At 38.4% G+C, this 26,423-nt stretch overlaps 1 protein-coding gene across 8 annotated transcripts in view; it reads left to right on the forward strand.

Annotated features, from left to right (window-relative positions):
• Nucleotides 1-3,374: 3,374 nt before the first annotated feature.
• SLC16A7 (solute carrier family 16 member 7) overlaps nt 3,375-26,423 on the forward strand; it is a 257,556-nt gene continuing 234,507 nt past the window's right edge. For 5 of the 8 annotated variants that reach the window (XM_043966178.1, XM_043966175.1, XM_043966177.1 and 2 more), the window contains exon 1: nt 3,375-3,647. The gene's annotated coding sequence lies outside the window, so the exon portion shown is untranslated. Of the gene's footprint in view, nt 3,653-26,423 lie in introns of all 8 variants that reach the window. The other 3 variants (XM_043966179.1, XM_043966176.1, XM_043966180.1) reach the window with 1 other exon arrangement.

Below are 26,423 nucleotides of genomic sequence, written 5' to 3' on the forward strand. Positions count from 1 at the left end.
AGATATGACTGGTAATTTTTCAGGGTTCAATAGGGGAAGAAATCAGCATTTATATATTGCCTACTTTGTGCCTGGCCCTTTGTAATGGCCTTTACACATACTATCTCATTTGATCTTCACATCATGGCTGTCAAGGTAGGTGTTATTATCTCATTTTACTGTTGAGGAAAGCGAGAGTAACAGAAGTTAAGTGATTTGCCCAGAACCATACAACTAGAAGGATCTGGATCTGAGGCTAGATTTGAACTCAGTCTTTTTGACTCCATGCCCAATGCTCTATATATGGCACCAGCTCCCTCTAATAGGTAAAGAATTATGAAGGCTTAGAAGCTAGTGGCTAGGAAATAAGAAAAAAGAGAGGCAGGAAAGATTAAAAAAAATAAAGGAAGTGATTTAGAGGAAATATAGAAAAGGTCAATCACTCATATATATACACCATCACACACACAAACATATTTATACATGTGTGTATATATATATGTATGTATAGACACATATATCTATGTACATATGGATACATATGCATGTTTATTAATAGATATGTACTCACATATATCTATGCATAAATAAGCAGCTAGGTGGGTATAGGACATGGAAACAAGAAGACCTGAGTTCAAATCAGACATTAGAAACTTACTAGCTATGTGATCCTGCATAAATCATTTAACCTCTGCCTCAGTTTCCTTATCTGTAAAATGAGGTTGATAATAGCACTTATCTCCCAGAGTTGTTGTCAAGACCAAATGAAATATTAACTATAAAGTACTTAACACAGTGCTTCACACATAGACAACACCATATAAATGTTAGCTTATTATCTGCATTTTTTTAAAAAACTTGTCCCCCACAAAGATAGAAACAGAGTGAAGCACAGTTATCTAGACAAGTACCCATTTTGCTTCTCCTTTGCAAAATTAAAGGCATATGTGAGGCAATCTCAAGAGAGAGCCCCACATATTTCTCAACTAAGGTGGTATTTAAACATCAGGGGCACAGTTTTAGGGGATGCAGTTAAGATTTATGACCTTGTTTTTTCCCAGCAAGCAAGATATCTGTGCAGTCAGGAATCTGTCACCAGTGCTGTTGATAACAAACACTTAAGTTTCTTACTCCATTTGAAATCTGACAGTTCAAATCTGGAGTATAAACAGTAAGACAAAGTCAATAGGAAATTTTATGTATATAAACTGATATGAACTCTAACTGCTTCAGAGGGTCCTCTCTCCTGGCTACTGAAATGGATGTTTATACAGTCCTCTGGTTACCTCGATAACCAGGCAACATCAAACAAATTAGGGTATCTCTGTTTTTCTACAGTATCCATATATGCATATGTGCCTGTGTATGTGTATACCTATCTGCATATGCAAATGGATGTATACATACATATATTCAAATACATATACATAAGCATACACATACAGACACACACAGACATTATCTCTCTCTCTCTCTCTCTCTCTCTCTCTCTCTCTCTCTCTCTCTCTCTCTCTCTCTCTCTCTTTCTCACACATACACACACACACACAGAGCTGACCTTGCAAGTTCTTCTTTGAGTTATTGTGCCAAATGTTTACAAAGCACATCCTGACATTTTAGTTGTCCATTTGTTTTCTAAGAAAATAGAATGTTCTTGGACATTAGTTCATAGAAAACATCTGTTGCTGCCCATCAATCTACCTAATACAGAAAGTCTTAGACCTTGAAAAGTTACTGCATATACAATCCTGTTTAAAAGGACTGTATTACCTAATCATTTTTGTAGTTCTTTTCCCAATCCAGCTTCTCTCTCTCTCTTTCTCTCTCTCTCTCTCTCTCTCTCTCTCTCTCTCTCTCTCTCTCTCTCTCTCTCTCTCTCTCTCTCTCTCTCTCTCTCTCTCTCTCTCTGCTTTCTTATTTGCCAAAGTACTCTTTCTGAGAGAGGATGCCTTCTGAAATTTTGACAATCAGAAACAAAACTAGTCCAAAGTTGTATTTTAAGGTCATGATGAACAGTTAAGTAGTTTGCAAAACCACTCATTCTTTGAAAGAAATTGGTAAGAAAACTAACACCATGAATTCAAGTCCATTTACTCCATTTTGTCTTCTGAACAACTTTAAAGTTCAATTATATATTAAAGACAGGAAAACCTGACTTACTTGCTTGTAGAAAGTTATACTTATCCTTTCAATTTCCATCTTCTCTAAAAGAAGCTTTCTTTCAGTCAGGAGAAATTATACAGAAAGTTATTTCATTGGAAAAAAGGGTGTTTGGAAAGCACATGGGTTGCTTCGTGAACTAAATAAAAATGTAAATTTTTGTTATTACCCTTATAATTCTTCATTTTCCAGTTAACAAAATGTCTTATTTCCTAAGGTTTAGGCAGCAGCAAGAATGGCACAGGAGGACCATTTCCATTAGGGAGCTGGCCCATTCTCAAGCCAATGTAAATAAAGACCTTTAATACTTCTCAAAAAAAAAAAAGAATGAAAGAAAGAAAGAAAAAAGAAAAAAAAAAGAATGGCATAGAAGGCAAAGGCAGCCACGCAGAATTTTGCCATTAAGGGAGATCTAAGTTAATGTTTTGTTTCTTGCATACATCAGTTGTGTACAAGTCACTTACCCCTCAGTACTCCTGGATACTCTGAACCTAAAAGTTAGAAATTATTCTCTGTTCTCCCTCAGAAGAGGAAGGTTTTTTATATACACAATTTAAATCACAGGCTTAGACCCCTCACCCCCCACCCCGGGAAAAAATCCTTTTGGAGGAATCCTATATTTTGGTGACCTCAGAATTACATGACCGGAACTTTTTACAAACTACTTCCATTTCTTCCTATATTTTCTTTTCTTATAGCTCTCCTTCATTACTCTGCACTAGAACAATTAGGTTGGGGGCCCGAAGCATCTAGTGCCCAAATAACCTCTAAGTCTCTCTGCAGCCAAAGGAGAATTCTTTTGCCCACTCAAGATCCAGGGTGTCTCCTCTTTTAGCTGCCTTTCCATTCAGAGTTCATATTTCACCGAGATGTCCAGGGGGTGCCACAATACACCTGTCTCTCACGTTATAGACCAAGCCTGTCAGGGCTGGTGCTGCTCTAGTAATCTCTCTACCTGCCTTGGGGCTTCCTCAGGACTAGCTCTCAGGTCACCACTAAAATCCGGAAAGAGCGGGAGCGAATGCCCTTAGTCCATGGAAAGTCTGTATGACTTGAGCTGGGCATGCTCAGTTAGTCAGGGCAGGTTTGGGGCGCTAGTAGGAAGCTTTTACACTGTAGCCCGACTGGCCCATGAAGCCTCTCTTCCTTCTTTCCTTCCTTCCTCTTTCTTTTTTACCTCCCTCCAGCCGCCTGCCCTTCCTCTTGTCCCCTCCCCTTTACACACACACACACACACACACACACACACACACACACACACACACACACACACACACACACACACGCGCGCCAGGAGGCATACACAAGGGCATTCATCAGTCCTCCACCTCCCCTCCCAGCCTTTGCCTCCTCCTCCTCCTCCTCTGGCTGCGGCTGGCGAGGACACGTCAAGGGAAATAAATAAATAAATAAATCCATTCACCCTGTGACAGCGAAAAGAACCGGCTGCGGCAGGGGGGCACGCACAGAGCCGAGAGCCCACCCACTCACCCCGAGCTAGAGACCAGGTAAAGTAAGTACATACCGGGTGGAACAGGGAGGAGGAGGAGGAGGAGGAGGTGGAGGTGGAGGAGAAAAGAGACCTCCGGTGCTCTCAGATGCCCTTAAAGAGAAGGGCTGCGCACGAGTGTACTAAGAATGCCCATTGTGTGCACGATGTGACATACATGCTACTGGAGTGCTGGAAGGGGAGTCCATATATAGACAAAAAGCTGGAGCTGCCCCCAGAGGAGTGTGTGTGAGAGAGAGAGAGTGTGTGTGTGTGTTGGACACTGGGGTCTCAGCTTCAGCATTGTTTGAACGGGCGCGCTTGTTGAGTGGGAGGCAAGGGGAGTGGGTGGGCATACAAGAACTCCTGGCAGTCTTGGGTGAGCTCCTGTGGGCGTTTGTTTGGTGGAAGGACTGGGGCCCGGATCGGTTCTTGCCTGAAGGGTGGTGGTGGAGTTGTGGGGTATTTAGCACTGGAAGGAGATTCCCTAGCCCCTGGCCATGGGACTCATGGTATTGTCTCCTAGTCTCTAAGGAGACGTTGTGTATCGCGTTTGCATCTCACAGGCATCCTAATGCAGAAACCGGGACGTAGGCCGGCAAGGGCAACTGCTCACGAGGATGGCGCCGGTGCAGCAAAGGGGAGGAGGGGTGGTGGTGCTGGTGTGTGTGTCGGGGGTGAGGGGGTGAGTTCATTTTCAGCCAAAACTCGGTTGACTGGGGAAAGGAGGGAGGCTGAGAATGAGATAGTCTTGAATGATCACTTTTCTCTGACTACTGGAGAAGGGGAATGGGGGATGGGGAGGTGGATAGAAGGTGTGTGCCTGGGATGAAGGAGGCTAAACCAATAGGCTGCAGGGCTAGTGAGGGGTCGGGGGAGGAGGGGAAAAGACTACCGAGATGGACCCCTGCAGCTGCCGCAGTAGCTAAAGCAAGGAAGGGCGGGCTCCGGCAGACTCCTCCCAACTACGACCATGCGCTGCTCCAAGGCCAGCTGTGCGGAGCTGCCTGGCCCCAAGTCCCAGCCAGGTGGCTGTGCCTCTCACGTGCGAGTGTCCTCATCTCTCAGGCGACTGTCGCGAGGTCTGTTGCCTCCGCCCCTTTTTCCCCCAGTCTGTCTCGTCTTTGCTCCGCCAAAGGGGACGTTCGGTGCCTTGGCCTTGGCTGGCAAAGGCACAAGGACGCCGAGTCATTCGGGTGGCTGCTTTTTTCCGTTAAGGCTGGGACCGGGAATTTGTAATTGCAATAAGGGGGTGGGAGATAGAAGAGAGGGCAAATGAGGAAAGATTTCTGGAAGGCTGTTGCCTCTCCCGCCTTCCTACACACGCTATCTGCCTGCCCTTCCTGGCTCTAGAGGCTGGGCTAGGCTGGGCCGAGGGCGGGAGTGCGCAACAAGCAATGAGTCTAGCTGTAGGTTATTATCTCATGGACCCCTCCCTATGGCTGGCCAATAGGAAGCGGCCCGTGGGAGTCAGCGGGGAAGGGATGATGAGGACATGAGAGTAGCGATTGGGAAAGAGGGAGAGCGGGACACTGGATGCCCTTTTCCTGGCTGGGGAGCCTTGTGGCTATCAGCCCAACCACCGAGTTCAGACGGCAACAAACTTGTAAGAGGCATGTTGGGCTGGATTTGCTGTGTCACTGAGACTTCAAGCACTGGCGCAAATCGAGAGCCTGAATGAGAATACTAAGTCAAATTAATTCAGTTAGTCAATTAGTCCAGTCCTCTGCTTCTATGGCACGACTATACCCAGTCATATTAAGCCAGAGACATTCGAAAATCACTTCTGGAAAAGGGGATTCTGTATCCTTCCTGTTACCTAATCCTAACTCAAAAGAATAGCTTTTCACAATTAATAACCTTAATTTATGCATCTCCCTTCCAAATTCAATTCAGTTCAACTAATATTACATACTATGGGTAAAACACTGCCTCTACTTTTATTGTCAAATGACGCACTAGGAATTTAGATGAGTTAGATATGACTTTACCAATTTCCTCTTTTACGCTGAAGCTGGAACTGAAACATAGGAATCAAGCATGACCTCCAACTAAATACCAAACAAAGACAGAAACAAAACACTTTGGAAGGAAAGGAGAGGCAAATATTATATCCATTTTACAAAGGAGTTAGTTTGACAGATCACACTTGATTAGTGCTACATAATTCAATGATGGTTAAAAACAGGATTAGAAAGAGGTTTCCTGGCTTCTAATTCAATATGATATCTAGTGAATGATCCTGCCTCTTATGCTGTTGAACTTTCAGCCTATTTCCCCATCAATCTCAAAGTGATACTTATCTTAAAAGTTCCTGAAGGAAATGAGCAGTGGTAGTAATAACTTACATTTATATAGCACTTTAAAAATTATGAAATGCCTTTTTCAAAATAAGCCATGGTCACATAAAGAGTTATTAGACAAGGAAACTACTGTTTGAAACAAGATTCTCAGATGTCTAATTCAGCACTTTAAAAAAAAGCAAACTCCATTGAACCTCCTTTTAAAGTAAAATTTATATAGGAATCAGGGCACAGCTTCTGAGGGCTGGAATTTTACAAATATTAAGCGTAATTCTTCACCTTTGGATGAAGCAATTTATAGTAGGAAACCTTTAGGAGTTAATAGAACCAACAAGGTAGAAAATGTTCTGTTTTCTGTGTCTCAGAGGAACATGTAATGAGAAGCAAGAAAAAAGTTACTTTCCATTAGTCTTTCTGTATTGCCTGACCCTCTTATGCAGACTTCAGATCCTGAACTGCTGCAACCTCTAAAACTTGGGGAAACAACTTTCCCCCCTCTTACTCTCACTTAATTGTTGTTGTTTTTCCTTTGTTCTCAAAGAGGACAATGACATTGAGATGATGTCATGACTTACAGTACATTGGATTTAAGTGAAGGAGGGCTGTGCAAAGTCACCAGCCTCACTCTCTCTCTCCTCCACAGCCACCTGGGTCCAGTGGTAAGATATACATTAGGACAACTGGAAATGGTCCAGAATGTTTAAGGTAATTTGGTTTGAGTGACTTGCCCAGGGTCACAGCTAGTAAGTTTCTAAAGTCTTATTTGAACTCAGGCCCTCCTGACTTCACGGCCAGTGCCACCTTGCTGCCCCTATTCGCAGTTTTTAACTGTGTCAGCAGCTGACTGCATAACTGCCCTTCCTTTTCAAAGATGTGCTGATTTGGAGACAGAAGTGTCTTTGGAAAACTCTGATTCAGGCTTGAAACAGAGTGAAAGCTTGGCCTCAGGGCAGTCTTAAAAGGCTCAACAGAAGGTCTTCTCCACCTTGGGGTTTGGGAACAAACCTTGTTTGGCAAAACTGTGAGAGGTGAGAACTGTACTCCAAGTGTACTGATTGATTAAATAAATGCCTACTATGTGCAAGATAAGGTTGAAAAAAGTCACTTTCATGATTGGCTTGACATTTTATAGAAAACAGTACTGTCTAAATCATAATTTTCTCATTAGTCATCACAGAGTGTTGTATTGCACCGTAAGCCATTCAGTGTGTATACTTTTACTGATGTTGTCACCCAAGACAGTATCTGCATACTACACTCTCAAATATTGGTTACTGGATTAGACTGGATCAAACCAGCACACCCAGTTGTCACATATGTGGGCATATGGGTGTCCATGTATGCATGCGTGTGTGTGTGTTGGCAAGAAGTTGCAGCCTTAACCCCCTATGTAGTAACTAAACTTTTCTTATGCAGTGCCCTTGAATAACTACCTAGTTTCTGTCTTAAATAAGTGACCACATTTCTACTCAATCATAATAAAGAGTGAATAGTCTAATAAATACTGTCACTCAGGCTGCCTAATTTAGTTTACCACAAGCACTTGAAGGGTCTGTAATTTCATTGGTGCTAGCAGTATGCCATTGATGCCTAATGAAATCCCTCCATAACCTAGCAAATGGTCTTCAAGTGCTGTATGTAGATGAACCATCTATTACTCTGAAGTCAATTTAGTAAGTTGGCAGTTAGGTTGCCTAATGGGTAGATCACTGGGCCTGGAGACAGGAAGACTCATCTTCCTGAATTCAAGTTTGGTCTTAGACATTTACTACCTGTGTGATGCTGGGTGAATCACTTAACCCTGTTTGTCTCAGTTTCTTCATTTTTCTCAGTTTCTTCATTTTCCTCAGTTTGGGGAAGCTAGGCGGAATACTGTCCCTGAAGTTGGGAGGACATGAGTTCAAATATGACCTCAGACACTTATAACTGTGTGAGCCATGGCAAATCACTTAGCCCCTATTGCTTCAAAAATCAGGAGCCATCTCTAATTGTTCTGATGTATATCTTGCCACTGGAACCAGATGGCTGTGGAGTAGAGAGTGAGGCTAATGACTTTGCACAGACCTCCCTCACTTAAATCCAATTCAGTGCAAGTCATGCCATCTATCATGGCCTTCTTCAAACAACAGCAACAACTCAGTTTCTTCATCTATAAAATGAGCTGAAGAATGAAACAGTAAAACTCTCCAGTATCTTTGCCAAGAAAATCCTCAATGGGGTCACAAAGAATTGGATACAACTGAGATGCAAGTAAACAACCTACTAAACACCCTTCCCCTGTCTAATTAGATTGATCTATGGATAATTTCCATACAGTCCTGTCATCTGCTGAAGACTTCATCTGGATAAGAGATGATAGAGCTTTTGCTCCTTTGTAAGACAAATCATAACAGCCTTCAATAACAGCTGTAGCAGCAGTTAGCATTTGCATAGTACTTCAAGGCTAACTAAGCACTTTACACATATTCCTTTGATCTCTCTCACCATTATGTAGGTTGGTACAATTATTATCCCCATTTTATAGATGAGGAAATTCAGACCTACACAAGTTAATTAACTTTCACAAGGTCGTACAACTAATAAATGTCTAAGACCAGATCTGAACTCAGATTTTCCTGAATCCAGGCCCAGAACTTCTAACCATTGCACCACCCAGTTGGTCTTTTAAGAAATCAGAATTTCCTCTGAAATATAATGCCATGCTTCATTGGAAACAATGAACAAATAAAAAATGATTTGAAAAAAATTGTGAAAATAGGTGAAAAATAAATTAACGACAAGTCAACACAAGTTAACTGGATAATGATTAAACAAGGTGACATTTGTATGCGTGGGTTGGGTGAGGGGGCAAGTATTCATGTTATTGAAAAGAATCAGACATACAAACATTTTTGAAAATGCCTTGCCTGACTTAACTCCAAAAACACTTTCGCAAATGTTTCCACTGGGCAATCACTGAAATCCCAAAAAAGTTCCTGGAAACATTGCAGGGCATATGAGTGGCAGCTACAGGCAGCTGGTCTGAGGAAATTTTGGCCAAAAGTTTTGTGTAGTTAGTTCAACCAGCCCCCAAACAAAATGTGTCTGTGTTGCAATGCTCTAAACTGGAAATTCCATTTTGGAAATGCCACAGTAAAAAAGGCCCTATCCATGGAAAATAAAGGTCAGATTTTGAATGTGCATATAAAAAATCATTTTAATGTATATTTGAAAACACTTATAGATTGCAAGGGTTATTTTCTTTTAGAGATTTTTGTAATTTAACAGCACGGTTGAATGAACTTTTCAGAACTAATTTCTCTTCTGGGTACATATATCTGATGGTAACTAATACATCTCCATACCATATAATATATTGCTATTAATATAAGCTCATATAGCCTAACAATGTGATGTCATGACTAGAGACCAAACTTAGAGGCAGAAAGGCCTAGTTTCAAGTCTAGATTCTGTCATTGACTAGATGTGTGACCAAAAATAAATCACTTAACTCCTCTATAGTTAATTATAGATGTACTGTGTTCTGAATTGGTGTAAGGTAGTTCCTATATCTTGATTATTACAGTATGGACAAGACAAGATTAATCAGAAGAGGTTAGAGAAGAAGCAGCTAGGTTTTGCAGTGGGTAGAGCACCTTCCCTGGAGTCATGAGGACCAGAGTTTGAATTCAAGTCCCGGACACTTACTAGCTATTTGACCCTAGGCAGGTCATTTAATCCCAATTCCCTCAACCACAACCATACACACAAAAAAGAGGCTAGACAAGAAATACATTTTTGTGTTTTCTAAACCACAAGTTCTGTGAAAACAGGATATTTTTCATTAGATTGTAAACTCCTGTGGAACAAGGATTGTCCTTTACTTTCTTGTTTCCCCAGTATTTAGAACAGTGCCTGGCATATTGTGAACATTTAATAAATGTTTATTGAATTGAATTGAACATTTTAAAAAAAGGGATTGTCAAACATTTTAGGATACTGGAATCCTTTCAAGGAAGGACATTATTATTAATGACTAAAAATAAATGTTCTTGGTTGTTATGAAAAAATTGTGTAATATAAAATTAATTCTGGAATAAAAAATGTGCAATATATAAAAAAAGGGTCAAGGTTAAGCTCTTTCTGTTAGAGGATAGATTACTTCAAAAGGAGAAACATTCTTTAAGAAAAGAAGAAAAATAACCATTTTCTTTAAACATGATAAGTTTAGTTGAGAGACAGAATATAGTATCTGTTATAATACCTGAGTGCAGATTCTAGCTCAGAGACTTGATAGTTTCATGACTTTGGGAGCAATCACTTATCTAATTTGACCCCCCCCCAGTTTCCTCATCTGTAGAATATGGACAAATAATATTTACTTGGCCTAATTGACAGGTTTGTATCAATTAATAATATGTATATAATATGCTTTGTCAAAAAAGGTGGGAGGAAGAATGGTAGTTTTGAACAAAACACAGACTCTCTTTGAAGGGACAATCCTCCCTTAGATTACAAAGGCAGCACTGGGAAGTTTTTCTCAATACTGAGGCCTGGAGAAAAGAATTATTATCTATGAACCATAATGGTCTGAGGAGCTTAGGAAGCTAGACAAAAATCAGAGAAAGAATATGTATGAGAGTATCTAAAGTTACTTTCTTCTACAGGCCTGAAGGAAGGAAAATCTTCAGGCTTTCCTAGAGAGGGTGAGCTAGCATCTGGGGAATGAAATACTCAGGAGGTACTTGAAATAAGGAGGTGTGTGAGTACACTACTAAACATGTGCAAAACATTGAAATCTTTAACAAAGGTGTGTTCTGGTAAAACTTATATAACTCTCTTATTAGGATCACTTTGAACTACATAGATAGACAGTGCAGTGGGTAGAGCACTGGGCCTAGAGTCAGGGAGACTTGAGTTCTAGTTTACCTTCAGACACTACCCATGTGACCTTGGGCAAGTCACTTAATCTCTCTTTACCTCAGTTGCCTTGTCTGTTAAATAAGAATAATAATAGTACCTACTTCCTAGATTTGTTGGGAAGAACAAATAAGATAACAGTTGTAAAACACTTAGCATAGTGCCTGGTACCATAGTATGTACTACATAAACTTAACTATTATTAATGTTGTTGTTGTTGTTAAGTGATATCTTAGGGTACTCATTTGTATGAGCATTGTTTGACAATTGGTATGGGCAGACTTATAGGACTAGTCCTAATTTTTTTTTTTTATGGTCGTCTGCTGTCCTCTTCCCTTCTTCTTTCCTCCCCTTTCCTTTAGTCCTCCCCCTTCCCTTTGCTTCTCTTCCTCATCCCTTTTCTCTTTGCCATGCCTTTCCCTTCTGTTCTATATTGCATTCTTCTCCATTTCATTCCTTTTGCTTTCTTTTTCTTCCTCTATCTTTCCTCTATCTTATTTACCTGTGGCTTAGACAGTTAAATTTGACCTCTTTGACCTTGGTGAGATCACTTTACATCTTCAAATCCCTGTTTCATGTAGTGAGTTGTGCTAGATCTCTAAATTTTTTTGTAGATTCTAATGTCATCTATGATCCTCTTTTTGACTCCTCTCCCCTGCCTATACCAGAGGTTTGTCTTTAAAAGATTTTCCGGGGGCCAGTATAATTTCAGTTATGAAACTTTATTTTTTGGTTTACAATATAGTCTAGAACACCACTGGTGCACAAACTAAGTTAACTATTGATTGAATATGATGATAAGGAGCTCACAGCTAAGAACAAAGTTCTGTGGCACTGATGGTATGAAACTCTTTGATAAAATTGTTATTGCATAGGCATAGAGATATAAATACCTATTTAGCTTGCAAAATTTCATAATGTGCCTCTGGGAATATTGTCTTTCATACGGGAATTTATAAGATTGGAATTTTTTAGTTCACACTGTTTTTTTTTCTCTCTCTTTTTTTTTTTACACTGGGTTTTAATATCACCTGTGGACAGACACATTAAGTAGCAGCTGTAGACAGACTTGCAATAATTCCTCTCCTTATAGTTAGCTTGTGAAAGGTGACCCATACCATCCTCAAACATAATTCGATTTAAATCAAATAAGAATTTAATATCTCTATTATGAATATCATGTTTCTCTAGATGCTATGGATAAGAAAAAGGATAAGTCATGATGCTTGCATATGTAGGGCCTGCAGTCTTGGAGACAAAAATCTAGTTATTTCCCTAATTATCTGATATCTATCTATCAGATAATAAGATAGAGATATATACATACGAATTAAAAAGACAGTCAAAGGGATCATGGTGCAAAATATCTGATGTTAGAATAACTTAAAAGATTTGTGATTTCACTCAGTGAATATTCCCTAAATGACACAGATTCCAACCTTTTATACATTATTAATTAATACATTATTTAATTAATACATTCAATACATTAATACATTATTAATTAATACATTAATTAATACATTATTACATTACTAATGAAAGTATTTATCCTAGTCCATCCTTTAGGGAATGGAACCTTTCTACTTATAACTCAACTGTCCATGGATAGTAAATACGTAAAACATGCAATCAATTGCTGAGCCCATCCTCAAAACTTTTGTACTTTAATAACATGTTTTGCAATATTCTCATTTTTCTAGTTTCCCTCTGGCAGTCTTAGCTTTTTCCTTTTCTTTTTCTTTCCTTTCTTAGTCATTTTCTTATTGTTTATGCATATCATCTCTCTCCTCTCCACTCCTCCCCAGATATGTTGCTTATTTCTTCAGGAGCTCTTTCTAATCCCTGCTGAAGGCCTCACTCACAGTGTCTCTTTGATGTAGCAGGGACTCCTGATGCTTAAATATATTTTCCTGAAGGCAATGCTGCCTGTAAGGAGAAGGAAGCAATAAAACTGGACTTTTATTTGCAGCCTTTTGCTGATATAAAAGGGAATGGATACAGCTGAACAGCTTCCATGATTCTGAAGGACATGTCAAAAGAATAGATAGGAGAGGGACTCAGATGAAAGCCAAGGGAGTTCAAGAAAATTTAACTACATTCCCTATGCACCACATTAAAATCCCAATGGGCATTTGACCATATAGATGTTAGGGAATCCCATTAATTAGACACATTAATGGTCATGACATGACATTAATGACATGAGTTTTAAACCTAGTTGAAACTAATCCCTTCTTTCCATCATCACTATTTGTTTAATTATGATCATAACTTTTTTACTCAGTTTTTTTTTTCCTGTTTTGAGCAAAATACAAATTAAAATACATTCAGATCAGGACTTACACACATATTTGTTTCTGTCAGATGACATTTGTTACATTAGATTACAAATACCCTGAAAAAAGAAAAGTGACAGTTTCTTAATTGTTCAAGCCAATTAAAAAAACAACAACAACAAATCTTTTAACTTATAATTAGAAGAGTTTACCTTCTAGATTATATGTATTCATGACCAAAGGAATCATGTTTTCCTTATCACTTTTCTTTAGGAAGCAACATTTTGGTCCTGGTGTGATGGTTTGTAATATCTGTTTCCAAGGACACTGAAACTGGGGGATTGTTTGAATTCAGAAATTCTGAGTTTTAGTAGGGCTAAAGTTGATCAGGTGCACACATTAACTCTGACACCAATATGGTGTGTCACCAGTGGTGGAGACCCATCAAACTGTCCAAGGAGGGGCAGTCTGGACCAGGTTGGAAAAAAAAACACCAACAGGTTAAAGTTTTTGTACTGTCAGTATTGGGAACACTTCAAGCCTGCACAAGATAGGGAGAATGAGTCTCAAACAAAATAAAATAAAAACATCGTTCCTTCCAACTTTCTATTCCAGCAGCTAATTTAAATTGTTCCCTACTTTGCTCTCTCCATCAATTATAATAGCTTTGTCTCTAGAGGCAACAATACTTATGATCTACATAGAAATACCTCAAGGTTACTGATTATGCTATGTAAAAATTATTAGAATGCCAAATACCGCCCCCCCCCCCGCCCCTCCTTCCCCCCCCCCCCCCCCCCCCCCGCCTTAGGAACCTAAATATTTGGAACAGGATGATCTTTATAGAATTTTAGATTTGAAAGGTACGGGAGAGGTCACCTAACCAAATCCAATCATTGTACAGATACAAAAACTCTCACCAAGAGAGGTGAGATTACTTTTTGAAACAATATTTTTTAAAATGATAATTTTTTCTTGCTTTTTAAAATAGTCATTCTGTATACTGCATAATGTTACACTACTGATTATCCTCCACCTTTCCAAACCACTTCTTTTTTTATCTTAATGGTTTCTTTTTCTTCTTCAGGCTCTTTATGTAGGTATTCTTTAGGGTCCTGACTTAGGCTTTCTTTTCCCTCTCTATATACTTCTGACTATAGCAATCACATTCATTTTCAAGATGTAAAATATCACCTCAATGAAAATGACCCCAAATTTATATGTTTATCTTCATCCTGTCTTTCTAGCTATAGATATCCATTTCTACCTGCTTATTGTATAGTCCCATCTAGATAACTTGTCTATACCTGACATTCAACATGTACAAAATTCAAACCGTCACCTTTTTGTTAATGGCACCACTAATTACTATTTATCTAATAGCTAGTTTACCTAGGCTTTTAACCTTAGATTTACTTAGGTCTTCTCTAACTCTGGTCATTTGCTTATTTGCCAATGAATAAATTTTTTAAAAATATATAATTGTTTATCATGGTTAAAGTACTATATCAAGTATTACAGATATAAAGTAGAGAATTGGAAAGAATACCTGCTCTCAAGGATCTCACCTACCAATTGGGAGAGACAATACATATAGGAGTTTTGGGGAATCGGGGAAACAAATATTTCTAGGGCTCTGGATTTCAGGGTACTGGGTCTTCATCAAAATCTAAGGGGGGATGATAGTTGAAGTGGTGGTGGGTTGACTTGACGGCAGATGATGTTTCCTGGTTCCCTCAGGGAATTGTGCTGCTTCAATTTGGTTGGCTTGTCTGATTTCTAAAAATGTTTTGTTGCTTTCATTTTTATTTTATTGTCTATTTCCACTGTTACCATAGGATACTGTTAGCATATATGTGTGTGTGTGAGTGTGTGTGTGTATGTATGTATGTATGTATGTGTGTATGTATTTGCACGCAATGAGGGTTAAGTGACTTGCCCAGGGTCACACAGCTACTAAGTGTCAAGTGTCTGAAGCGACATTTGAACCCAGGTCCTCCTGAATCCAAGGCCAGTGCTTTATCAACTGCACCACCTATCTGCCTTAGCATATTTCTTATATAACTTCTCAGCTCAAAGAAAACAAAACCAAAAACAAAGAAACCTTTCAATACTTCCATATTATCTATCATATAGAATCTGCTTAGGATACTTTCAAAGCCTACTTTTACCTTCAACTTACCTTTCTAGGCTTATTTCATATTGCTTCCCTTTGCAAAACCTTTCACTGAAAGCAAAATAATGGTACTTGTCTTTCCCCAAATGTTCTCTACACAGTTCCTGCCTTTGGATCTTTCTTCATATCCTTCTCTTTTTTCAATGTTTTCTTTGCACACTTCTAGCTGCTGAAATTATGGATATCATTAGAAACTCAACTGAAAAGCAAAATACCCAGAACACAATGAAAGGTTGATATTTTATCTATCTAATAAAATTTTAATGTCTATCATCTGTTTATCTATCCTTTCATTCATCTCAAAAGTCACTACTTCCATGAAGTATTCCTTGATTCTCACTGCAAAAATTATTCTCTCCAGCCTCTGTATTCTCGTAATACTTTATGCCTCTTCTCTATACCTACCAAAGTGTATATATAGATATAGATATATATACACACACACATATATATATATAAAGTGACTTGATACATAAAGACACAAGTGTATATGTCTATATATAGATACATAGATATGAATAGAGATATGAAATTTCAGTACTAAATTCTAAAGTTCTTGAGTGTAAGAGTTTGTGCATATTCTGTGTTTTGTTTTGCTGTGTCTTTTGCAACAAATATTTATTATATTTTTTCTAGTTACATGTAAGGGTAGTTTTCAACATTCATTTTCATAAGATTTAGAGTTCCAAATTTTTCTCCTTCCCTCCCTTTTCTCACCCTTCCACAAGACAGCAAGCAATCTAGTATAGGTTATATGTGTTCCATCCACAAATGCTCTTTTTATCAGTTGTTTCTATGTGAGTGGATAGTATGCTTCATCATTAGTCCCTTGGGATTGTCTTGGATCATTGTATTGGTGAGAGTAGTAAAGTCATTCACAATTGCTTATCACACATACTGTTGTCACTATGCACAATGTCCTCCAAGTTCCGTTAATTTCAATATACATCAGTTTATATGAGCCTTTCCAGGTTTTTCTAGGATTATCCTGTTTGTAATGTCCTATAGCACAATACCATTCCACTACAATCATACACCACCACAGCTTCTTTAGTCATTCCTCAACTGATGGACATTACCTTGATGCCCAATTCTTAGCCACCACATAGAGTTGCTTTAAATATTTTTTGTACAATTTCCCCCATTTTCTCTTTTTCACAATTACTATTAACTCTTTTCCTCCATCCTGTTCCCTTCCTCATGATATTGACTCCATTATCTATCTTCTTTCACCCTGTCCCTCTTCAAAAGGTTTTTGGTTTTGTCTGTCTCCTCTCCCAACCTGCCCTCCCATCTTTTCCCCTCTCTCTTTATCCCTTTCCCCTCATATTTTCCTGCAGGGTTAGATAGATTACTGCACCCAATTGAGTGTGTATGTTATTCCCTCCTTGAGCAAATTCTGATGAGATTAAGGTCTTTGAGCCAATTCTGATGAGTGTTAGGATCATTTAGTGCCCAGTTTAAATAGATTACTCCACCCAATTAGGTGTGTGTTAATCCCTCCTTGAGCCAACTCTAATGAGATTAAGGTCTTTGAGCCTATTCTGATTAGTGTAAAGTTCATTTACTGACCTGTTCTTCCCCCATCTCTTCCCCTACTCCATAAGACCTTTCCTGTTTCTTTCATGTGGGATTTAACCTCATGCTATCTCTGCACTTCCCCCTCCCCCAGTGCATTCCTCTCACTCCTCATTTTTACCCTAAAGATGTCATCATGGGGCAGCTAGGTGACACAGTGAACAAAGCATCCACCCTGGACCCAGGGTGACCCCAGCCAAAACCCGTCCTCAGATACAAGACAGTCACCCACTGCACGACCCCAGGTATGTCCCCCAACTCCAATTTTTTATGTTTCTCTAGGGTCTTGTATTTGAAAGTCAAATTTTCCATTCAGTTCAGGTCTTTTCATGATGAATACCTCAAAGTCCTCTTTTTCAATGAAGTCCCATTTTTGGTTGTAATCCCAATTTCTTTGTCCTCTGGAATATCATATCCCATGCCCTCTGGTCCTTTAATATAGAAGCTGCTAGATCTTGTGCTATCTTGACTGAGGCTCCACAATACTTGCATTTTTTCTTTTTGGCAGCTTGCAATATTTTCTTCTTGACCTGGGAGCTCTGAAATTTGGCTATAATATTCCTGGGAGTTTTCCTTTTTGGGATCTCTTTCAGGAGGTGATCAGAGGATTCTTTCAATTTCTATTTTACCTTCTGCTTCAAGAATATTAGGACAGTTTTCCCAGATATTTTCTTGCAAGATCATATCTATGCTCATTACTTGATCATAGTTTTCAGGGAGACCAATAATTTTCAAATTATGTCTCCTGGCTCTATTTTCCAGGCCAGCAGTTTTTCCCAGAAGATATTTCACATTGCCTTCTTTTTGGTTTTATTCATTTGGATTTACTTTATTTTGTCTTGATTTCTCATAAAGTTACTGCCTTCCATTTGTTCAATTCTAATACTTTGGCAATTATTTTACCAGAAAGCTGACTTTTTTCTCTTGTCTTTCCTGCATCACCCTCATTTTTCTACCACTTTTTCTTCTGTCTCCCTAACTTTATCCTCAAAGTTCTTTTTGAGTGTCTCTATGGTCTGAGACAAATTCATATTTTTCTTGGAAGCTTTAGATATAGGGGCCCTGATATTGACATCTTCCTATGAGGGTGCACCTCAATGTTCCTTGTCACTAAAGAAATTTTCTATGGTTCTCACCTTTCTCTGTCTGCTCATCTTGCTTTTCTTTTACTTGACTTTTAGCTCCATAAAGTGGGGCACTGTTTCCAGACTGCACTATCCCAAGCTTCAGAAGGTCCCAGGTGGTATGATTTAAGGAAGGGCAGGTTTTTCACTCATCTGGCCTGTTCCATGGTCTGTAGATGACCCCAGACCAACTTGCTAATCGAACAGCTTTGTGTGCTGTGGTTGTTAGCTCTGATAAGCATGTGTATTTCCCCCACCTGGGCCACTGCTACTCAAGCCTACCTCCTGGTTCCCAGCAGGGGTGAAAAACCCAAGTTCTGCCTCAGCACTAGCAGAGACCCCTGTAATCTCTGCCTTGACAAGGGCTCAGCCCTCTCACCAGACTGTGAGCTTAGTTCCAGATGACACTGGTGCTGCAGCTGATTCAGAGGCCTGGGGGTCTCTTTCTCTGGTGTGGCCTTCCTGGGACTGAATCTGTGTCAGGGTGAGTGTGGGGTTGGCCTCCACTCCTTTCTCAGTATAGCAGCTGCCTCCTTCTGACCTTCCAAGCCCTCCTTTTTTGGAAAATTATCTCAGCACATGCTTCCGTGAATTTTGCTGCTCCAGGAATTGTCTTATGGCATTATTTAGATTTTTTTTGAGTGATTGTGTAGTGAGTTCAAGAGCCCACTGCCTTTCCTCCACCACCTTGCCTCTGCCCCAGAAGTCAAGAGCATTTGTGGCTTATTCTATATCTTCTTCAGCCCATATTATGTTGCTTTGCATATATACAATGTGGAATAAAAGAACAAGTCCTGAGCTTGCAATTTAGTTTTAAATATTCCTTATTTGCATTTTAGTTGTATCGACCCTGAGTGAGTCCCTTCATATTTCTTTGCCTCAGTTTCCTCTATTGTAAACTAGGAATGATAATAATGGTGTTGTTCTAAAGAAGATACTCTATAAACCTTAGCACACCAAAGACATTTAACCTATTATTGTAGTAAGTGCCTAATAAATATTTTTTGGATTGAATTGAATTAAATTAAATTGGGCTGGTAAATTACAGATAAGCACATTCTGTAGGAACCAAAATAAAAGTGTGGCCCTCTCAAAAGCAACAACAATGAATAGAATTAAAAAGGATGAGAGGAACGTGAACAGTGTTTTATTTTCTTTTTTAAATATTTCATTGCGTGTAATCCTCCTCTCAATGAGATTGATTCTATGAAGTGTGAATGATCATACTGCTTCAAAGATGGGAGCAGGGTATATTCATGTCTTTTTTGGTGTCAAGCTTGGTTATTAAAAGTATAAAATATTTAGAATTTTTGTTTATTGGTATTCTTCCCATTCATATTTAGTCCTTCTCTATGCTTGACATTTTACCATTTCTGCTTTCTTCTTTCTATATCAGTTTATATGTCTTTCTATGTGTCATTCAATTTTTAACATCCCCCATTTTTTTTTAGTGAGGCCATTGGGGTTAAGTGACTTGCCCAGGGTCACACAGCCAGTAAGTGTTAAGTGTCTGAGGCCAGATTTGAACTCAGGTACTCCTGACTCCAGGGCCGGAGCTCTAGCTACTGCTCCACCTAGCCGCCTCAATATCCCCTATTTCTTGTGGCTACCTCTATGTTTCTGACTCTTGCTTCATGACTTAGCTATGATAATCCTGTTGACTATTGATATTGGTATTTTACCTGTACCTGGTACAATACTTCCTGGTTACCTTGGAGTGGTATGTGATAAATTATTTTTGGGAAGTTAATGATTTCCAGAGAAAAGAGGGACCAAAAAGTATGTCAGTAATATCATGTAAGAAAAGATTCTTCTCCCTAACATCCTGAATCATTCCACCATTAAGGTATGAGTAGGCCTCAGTTTTTCTGTTTGTACAATAAAGGGCCTAAATGATCCTTTTCAGCTCTTATACTGTAGGAGTCACAGGCTCTCATAGATAGATAGATGATAGATAGATAAACAGATAGATGATAGGTAGATAGATGAAAGATAGATATAGATATATACACACATACACATTTATACACAAACACACACACATATAAATGTATACATATACATATATGTGTGTGTGTGTGTGTGTGTGTGTGTCATTTAGTTATAAGGGAGTCAGAGACCAGCTAGTCCACCCCCCTCCCCTCACACATACACACTTCATAAGTAAAGAAACTGAAACCCAGGGAGGTTAAGTGATTAACCTAAGATTATACTGGAAGTAAACATTAAAGGCAGTATCTGAACACAGGTCATCTGTTTACAGAATAAGTATATATTCCGTAGTGGTATTCTGCCTTCTATAAGCTCCACAAGATCAGATATTTTTGTCTTAAGCTAAGTTTTGTTATCTCCTACAGTCCTTCCCTCTCTTGTTTCACCTGTCCTTACCTCTGTTTATTTGGTGTGTACTATTAAATGGGGGAAAATAGGGAAAACTAGTATTTTGGTCGATCTCATAGAATACAAATATTTGCTCTAAAGTCTATTGTCTTCTACTAACTTCATTCCATTATCTTCTCTAATTTCACTAATTTACTTTTCCATGTATTTTATAACTAAAATAGGAAAAGTTAAAGACAAAATTAATTTTAAAACAGAAAACTGATAGTGGGCTCTTTCATGCTTTGCATGATAAAATAGTTTATTCTGATTTCACAGTAATGTTAGCTTGGGTTTTATGTTTAGTGCAAAGTGAATCTTCCATGAGTGTTTTTGTGGAGAAGCAGGCTTTTACATCATCTCCTAAGTAACCGAAAGTTGTAGAAAATATAAGATAGCATTTTGCTATTTGTTAATTATGAAAAAAAGATTAGACAGATAATAATATCATTTTACAGATTATTTTGCAAGATGTCTCCCATCTATACATTAAGATCATCCAGGATTCCTTGGATGATGTGGCAACAACCCTGCTCAGTAACCCCTTATAATAAATCAGAGAACAGTATGTTGTATTCAAAGTCACTCTGATGGAGGAGATCTGTTCCGGGGTCCAAGTAAAGAAAGGAATCCCTGTGGATAGTTAGGTTCTCCAGAGTTTCCTGTTTGCAGATGACATTGTACTTATTGCAATCAAACCTCAGAATATTTCAAAGGATCCTGGAAAATATCTATAATAACTAAGCAAGTAGTTTGGCCTGCCCAAAAAGACCAAGTGGAAATGTCTTTTGTTCAATTTTTGACAAGCATTTGGATAGGCACTGAATGGAACTTGTCCAACAATATGTATATCTGAGAAAGACAGTACAGATGGACAATGAGCTAAGCCCAGAGCATGTGCAAGATAGTTGCCTGGATTGCCATCAGGAAATTGTATGTTTCTTTTACTGATCCTGAGCTTCCCGTGAAAGCCAAGGCCCATCTTTTCAATACTAATGTGTTACTGGTTTTGCCAGATGGCAGTAAAACATAAAATACTATTACCTCTGAAGAACTAAAGATGAGTATCACATGGAGGTTAAGTGGAGAGGTGAAAGGAAATGTGAGCATGCTGCAATACATAAACATTTAAGACTGCCAAAGAACAGGGTACGTGGTGTCATCAAGGAATTGCAGGATGAGACAATGGCTTGTCACATGAAAAGACCTAGAAAGCCATAGTGTTCCTCTAGTGTCTTAGAAATTTCAAGGTAAATCAAGGAGGACTTTCGAGATATTTAGGAAATCCTTTCAATTGACTTTGGGATAACTATGGGCAAGAGTTGCACCAGATGGGTGAGAACAGATGGCCCATGATATGAATATATTGAGGATACTTCTATATCAATGAGATAAAAGATACACTTGAATACTGACAGAACAGAGTGAAACCAGGATCAAAGAATATTTTTTTAAGATAGTCCTCATCTGGTTAATTTATTAGAGATTATTTTGTTTGTAAGAGAAAAAAAGAATATACAATAAATCATTAAAATGAATTTAAAATCAATAAAATCTTATGTTGGGGCAGCTAGGTGGTGTAGTGGATAGAGCACTGGCCGTGCATTCAGGAGGACGTGAGTTCAAATCCGGACTCAGACACTTGACACTTACTAGCTGTGTGACCCTGGGCAAGTCACTTAACCCCAATTGCCTCACCAAAAAAAAAAAATCTTATGTTACATAAATGTTCAGTTTTGTAATATTTTACTCATCTTATGTCAAATATTCTCAACTAAAATACTCTTCAGATATCTTATAATGGCATGGAAGTGACCTTGTTTTTCCCAATTTATATACACAAATATAGACAGTAGCCATTTAATAAATACTTTTTTGAATGATCACATGAATGCTTGTAGAGGACAAACATCACCAGATCCCACCAAGCTCTGCAAACTTTTTTGGTAAAGAGTTTTAAAAAATCTTGAATCCGTAATACATGTATATTATTTATTTGGAAATTATATACATGTACTACTGTATTGATAAATATGCATATTAAAATTTAATCTAATTTTAATTTTAATCTAAATTTTAATCTAAAATTGATCTAAAGATGAAATAATATTCCATTTTAGGATAAAGAGAGCCACAGGAACTGTACTGACCTGATCAGACCTGTACTTTAGGAAAAGTATTTTGACAACAGCAGAGAAAATGGTTTGGAGGGGGTAGGTTGCAGAGATCAGTTGGGTAGAACAATGAGTAGGCTATTACTATAGTCAAGATAAAAGACAGTAAAAGCCTGAAATTAGGTGCTTGAATGAGTAGCAACATGGAACAGATGTGAGAAATTTGGCAGTAGAGATGACAAGATTAGGTAACTAGTGGGGTAACAGTAAAGGGTTGAAGATGACACTGATGTTGTGTAACTAGGTTAGTGGAAGAATAACTGTATTTGAGAGGAAAAGGGGAGTTTGTAAGATGGATGGGTTTGGGGAGGAAATAAAATCTATGATTAGTCTTGGAACTGGTTCATGTATATTCATTCTGTGCAATTCAAGGAATTAGAGCTCTTACTCACTGGTCACTGTCCTGGAAACAGAGCCCTAATTCATAGGAATTCCTGCAACAGCCACAACAAGATGATCTTAGCGATAGAGTGAGGGGATTTTTTTTTCAATGGTACTTACATAGTTGCTATTATGGTTTCTGGGAAAGGTTGTAACTCCCTGAAAGGACTGATGTGTGGTGCAAAGTAGTGGTTAATTGGTAACGTCCAAAGCAAAGGGAAGTGTTGTTAGGATAATGGTATGTGTGTTTGTGTTGGGATATACTCACTTAAGATTTGCTCTTATGGGTAGGTTGGAATGCTTTCTTTTTATACCCAGATGGGTTAATCACACAACCCTGGGGATAAGAAAAGAGCTTCTCAGGAGCCCCCTGCTTCTACTTTAGGAATTACTGCTCCAAAAGATCCAAGTACAAGCCTGTTTGTTCACTCTTTATAGTGGAAAGGAAACATTTTTTTTTTTTACTTTTTCAAATTGCCCTTTACACCTACTTTTTTGTGCAAAAATATTCGTACCATTCTCTTAGATTGTGAAATGTTATTCATTGCAATTTATTGACCATTTAATTTTTTAAAACTGAAATTTCATAATGTTAAGACCAAGGAACATTTAGTAGAAATGGGTTATAAAACTGAAGTTATAGAAAGATTAGTTTACCTTTATACTAGAGAAAAGTCATAATCAATAGGATGTTTTAATTAAATTCCCAGGGCAAGGAGCTCAATGGGTGTGAAAACTTCGATACTATATTTTCATTTTCAGTATACTTTTGATATTTGCTGAATTTTGATGTTCTAACTTTAATGAAACTGTTCCTCACTACAAAGTGCATGGCACATTTCCTAGACCTGTTCTCTCAGAAAACAAAACAAAACAAAACAAAACATTCCATCTTTAGACCTATACAACCCTCTCCAATTTAAGCCCTGCATTTCAGTTATATAAGGACAAATTTTATTCTGTTTGATATGGGCATCAGCAGTATATAATTTTCACAATTACTGGTGGATGAGCATCATTATACCCATTTTATAGATGGAAAGAATGAATATCAGAGAAATAAAATGACTAACCTATATTGAGTCAGAACTAGAATTTAACCAAAATGACTGAATATCAAAAACATCCTCTAACCAGTCTTGCTGATTCTACCTAGACAATGTTTGACTCATGTGCCCCTTCTCTCAATGAATAAAGATGATATCCTATCTCAGGTCCTCAGGCCTGAACTATTTAAGGAATCCTTATTTATCTCATTGCTTCAAATGTCTTTTCTCAATTGAATCCATACTCTGCACAACTATCAAAATAATCTTGAAGCTCACACCCAAACTCAAAAATTATCACTTGTGCCTTATTACTTCCATGTTAAAATAAAACTCTCCATTTTGACATCTAAAGTCCTTTATAATGGGACTCTAGCCTTCTTTTTCTTTTCTTTTCTTTTTTTTTTTTTTTGGTGAGGTAATTGGGGTTAAGTGACTTGCCCAGGGTCACACAGCTAGTAAGTGTTAAGTGTCTGAGGCCGGATTTGAACTCAGGTCCTCCTGACTCCAGGGCCGGTGCTCTATCCACTGTGCCACCTAGCTGCCCATAGCCTTCTTTTTCAAATTTTATTTCACATTATTCACCTAAATACTCTATTATATTCTATTCAATCTAGTCTACTTGTTCCTTCCCTGAACTCAACATTGTATCTCTTACTGTATTACCTTTGCACAAACTGTCTCTCTGCCCTCCCTGGAATCTATTCCCTTGACTCCATCCCTTAGAATTGTTGGCATCCATTCCATTAAGACTTAGCCCCAGTGTTACCTCTTACTCAAAGCTTTCCCTGATCCCTCTGGTAGTTAATGTTTATTCTTTATGACTCTCTCTTTCTCTCTCTCTCTCTCTCTCTCTCTCTCTCTCTCTCTCTCTCTCTCTCTCTCCTTCCTTCTGTCCCTCCTACCTTCTATCTCTGTCTCCCTCCCTCTGTCCCTCCACCCTCCATTATTCCTCCTCTTCCTCCCCCTTCTTTTGCTCATCTCTGTCTCTGTCTGTCTCTTTTATCTCTCCCTGTTTCCATCTTTCTGTCTCTCTCTGTCTCTGTCTGTCTCTGTCTCTGTCTCTCTGTCCCTGTCTCTCTCCTCTTCCCCTTGCAGGTTGTATTCCCTGATGTACTGTCAATTCCTGGAGGACAGGAACTACTTTTCAGTTTTGTCTTTGTATCTACATCATCTACTACAGTGCCTTGGTAGGATAGAGGATAGCATGCTGGACTTAGAGTCATGAAGATATAATTTTGCATCCTACCTCAAACAACCCCTAGAAGTTGTGTGACCCTGGTATAATCTCTTAACCCTCTGACCTTCACTATCCTTGTCTATAAAATTAAGGGTATTATACTTGCTGACAATTATATTGCATTCTAGTTTGAAATTCTGATCCTATCACAGAGGAACCATAGTAAATGGGATATATATGTATTGAACAATTTTCTTCAGTGTGCAGCACAGGGACTATAAGTAATCAAGAAAATATTTCTATTCATTCTTTCATTCCCCTACTTCACCTCCCCACTCCCCCATCCCAATTTAACTCTTTATCAGGCTGTATGACTTTTCCCATCTCTATGTATTTTTGCATGACCAATATATTTACAAGAAATTGCATTACAGCATACCAATCATGTGGTCATATATACTTTGCTTGAACACCTTCAGACAGAAAAAACAAACAAACAAACAACTCCCTATCTTTCAACCTAGCATATCATATTGGATAGAGAACTGGTCTGGAATACAGGAATATCTTAGTTCATGTTCTAACTGGGAAGACATTTAATATCTCATTGTTCTAAGGAACTTACTAAGACTCTAAATTCCAAAGAAGATACCAAACTGCAGCTATAGTTTTCTTAGACAGAAGTTCCCTGTCTCAAAGGAATCACAGATTCAGTTTCTATCACCTTCAAATTGACAGAAAATGTATTTAAAGCAAGCCTTACTTACACCAACTTTCCTCTTCATGCCTTTTCTGCATTGGCTCTTAATTCTGTTCTTTGGGGGAAAGCCAAATACAACTAATCCCTCCTTTATATGAGAGCCCTTCAAGTATATATAAAAATTATCCTTCTCCTCACCCTTTCACACACACCCCTTTCAGTTGTCTTTAGTCTAAATAGTCATTTCTAGGTCATTCAGACCATTTTCATATGCATGTCCTTGAGACCCTTCACCATCTTGGTTACAGAGATATCACTTCCTTTTTCCTAAAGGCTAAAAATCTCTTAATGTGGTTCAATATCATGTTAGCTTTCTTGGTAGCTCTTTTACAGTATCAATCACATATTTAGTTGCTATAAATATTTTTGTACAATTTTCCCTTTTCTCTTTTTCATGATTACTATTGTTATCTGTTTCCCTTCCATCCTGTTCCCTTTCCCATGATATTTATTCTATTATCCATCTTCTTTCATCCTATCACTCTTCAAAATGGATTTGCTTCTGTCTGTCCCCTC

The sequence above is a fragment of the Dromiciops gliroides genome, chromosome 5, assembly GCF_019393635.1.
Source record: "Dromiciops gliroides isolate mDroGli1 chromosome 5, mDroGli1.pri, whole genome shotgun sequence".
NCBI classification, from domain to species: Eukaryota; Metazoa; Chordata; class Mammalia; order Microbiotheria; family Microbiotheriidae; genus Dromiciops; species Dromiciops gliroides.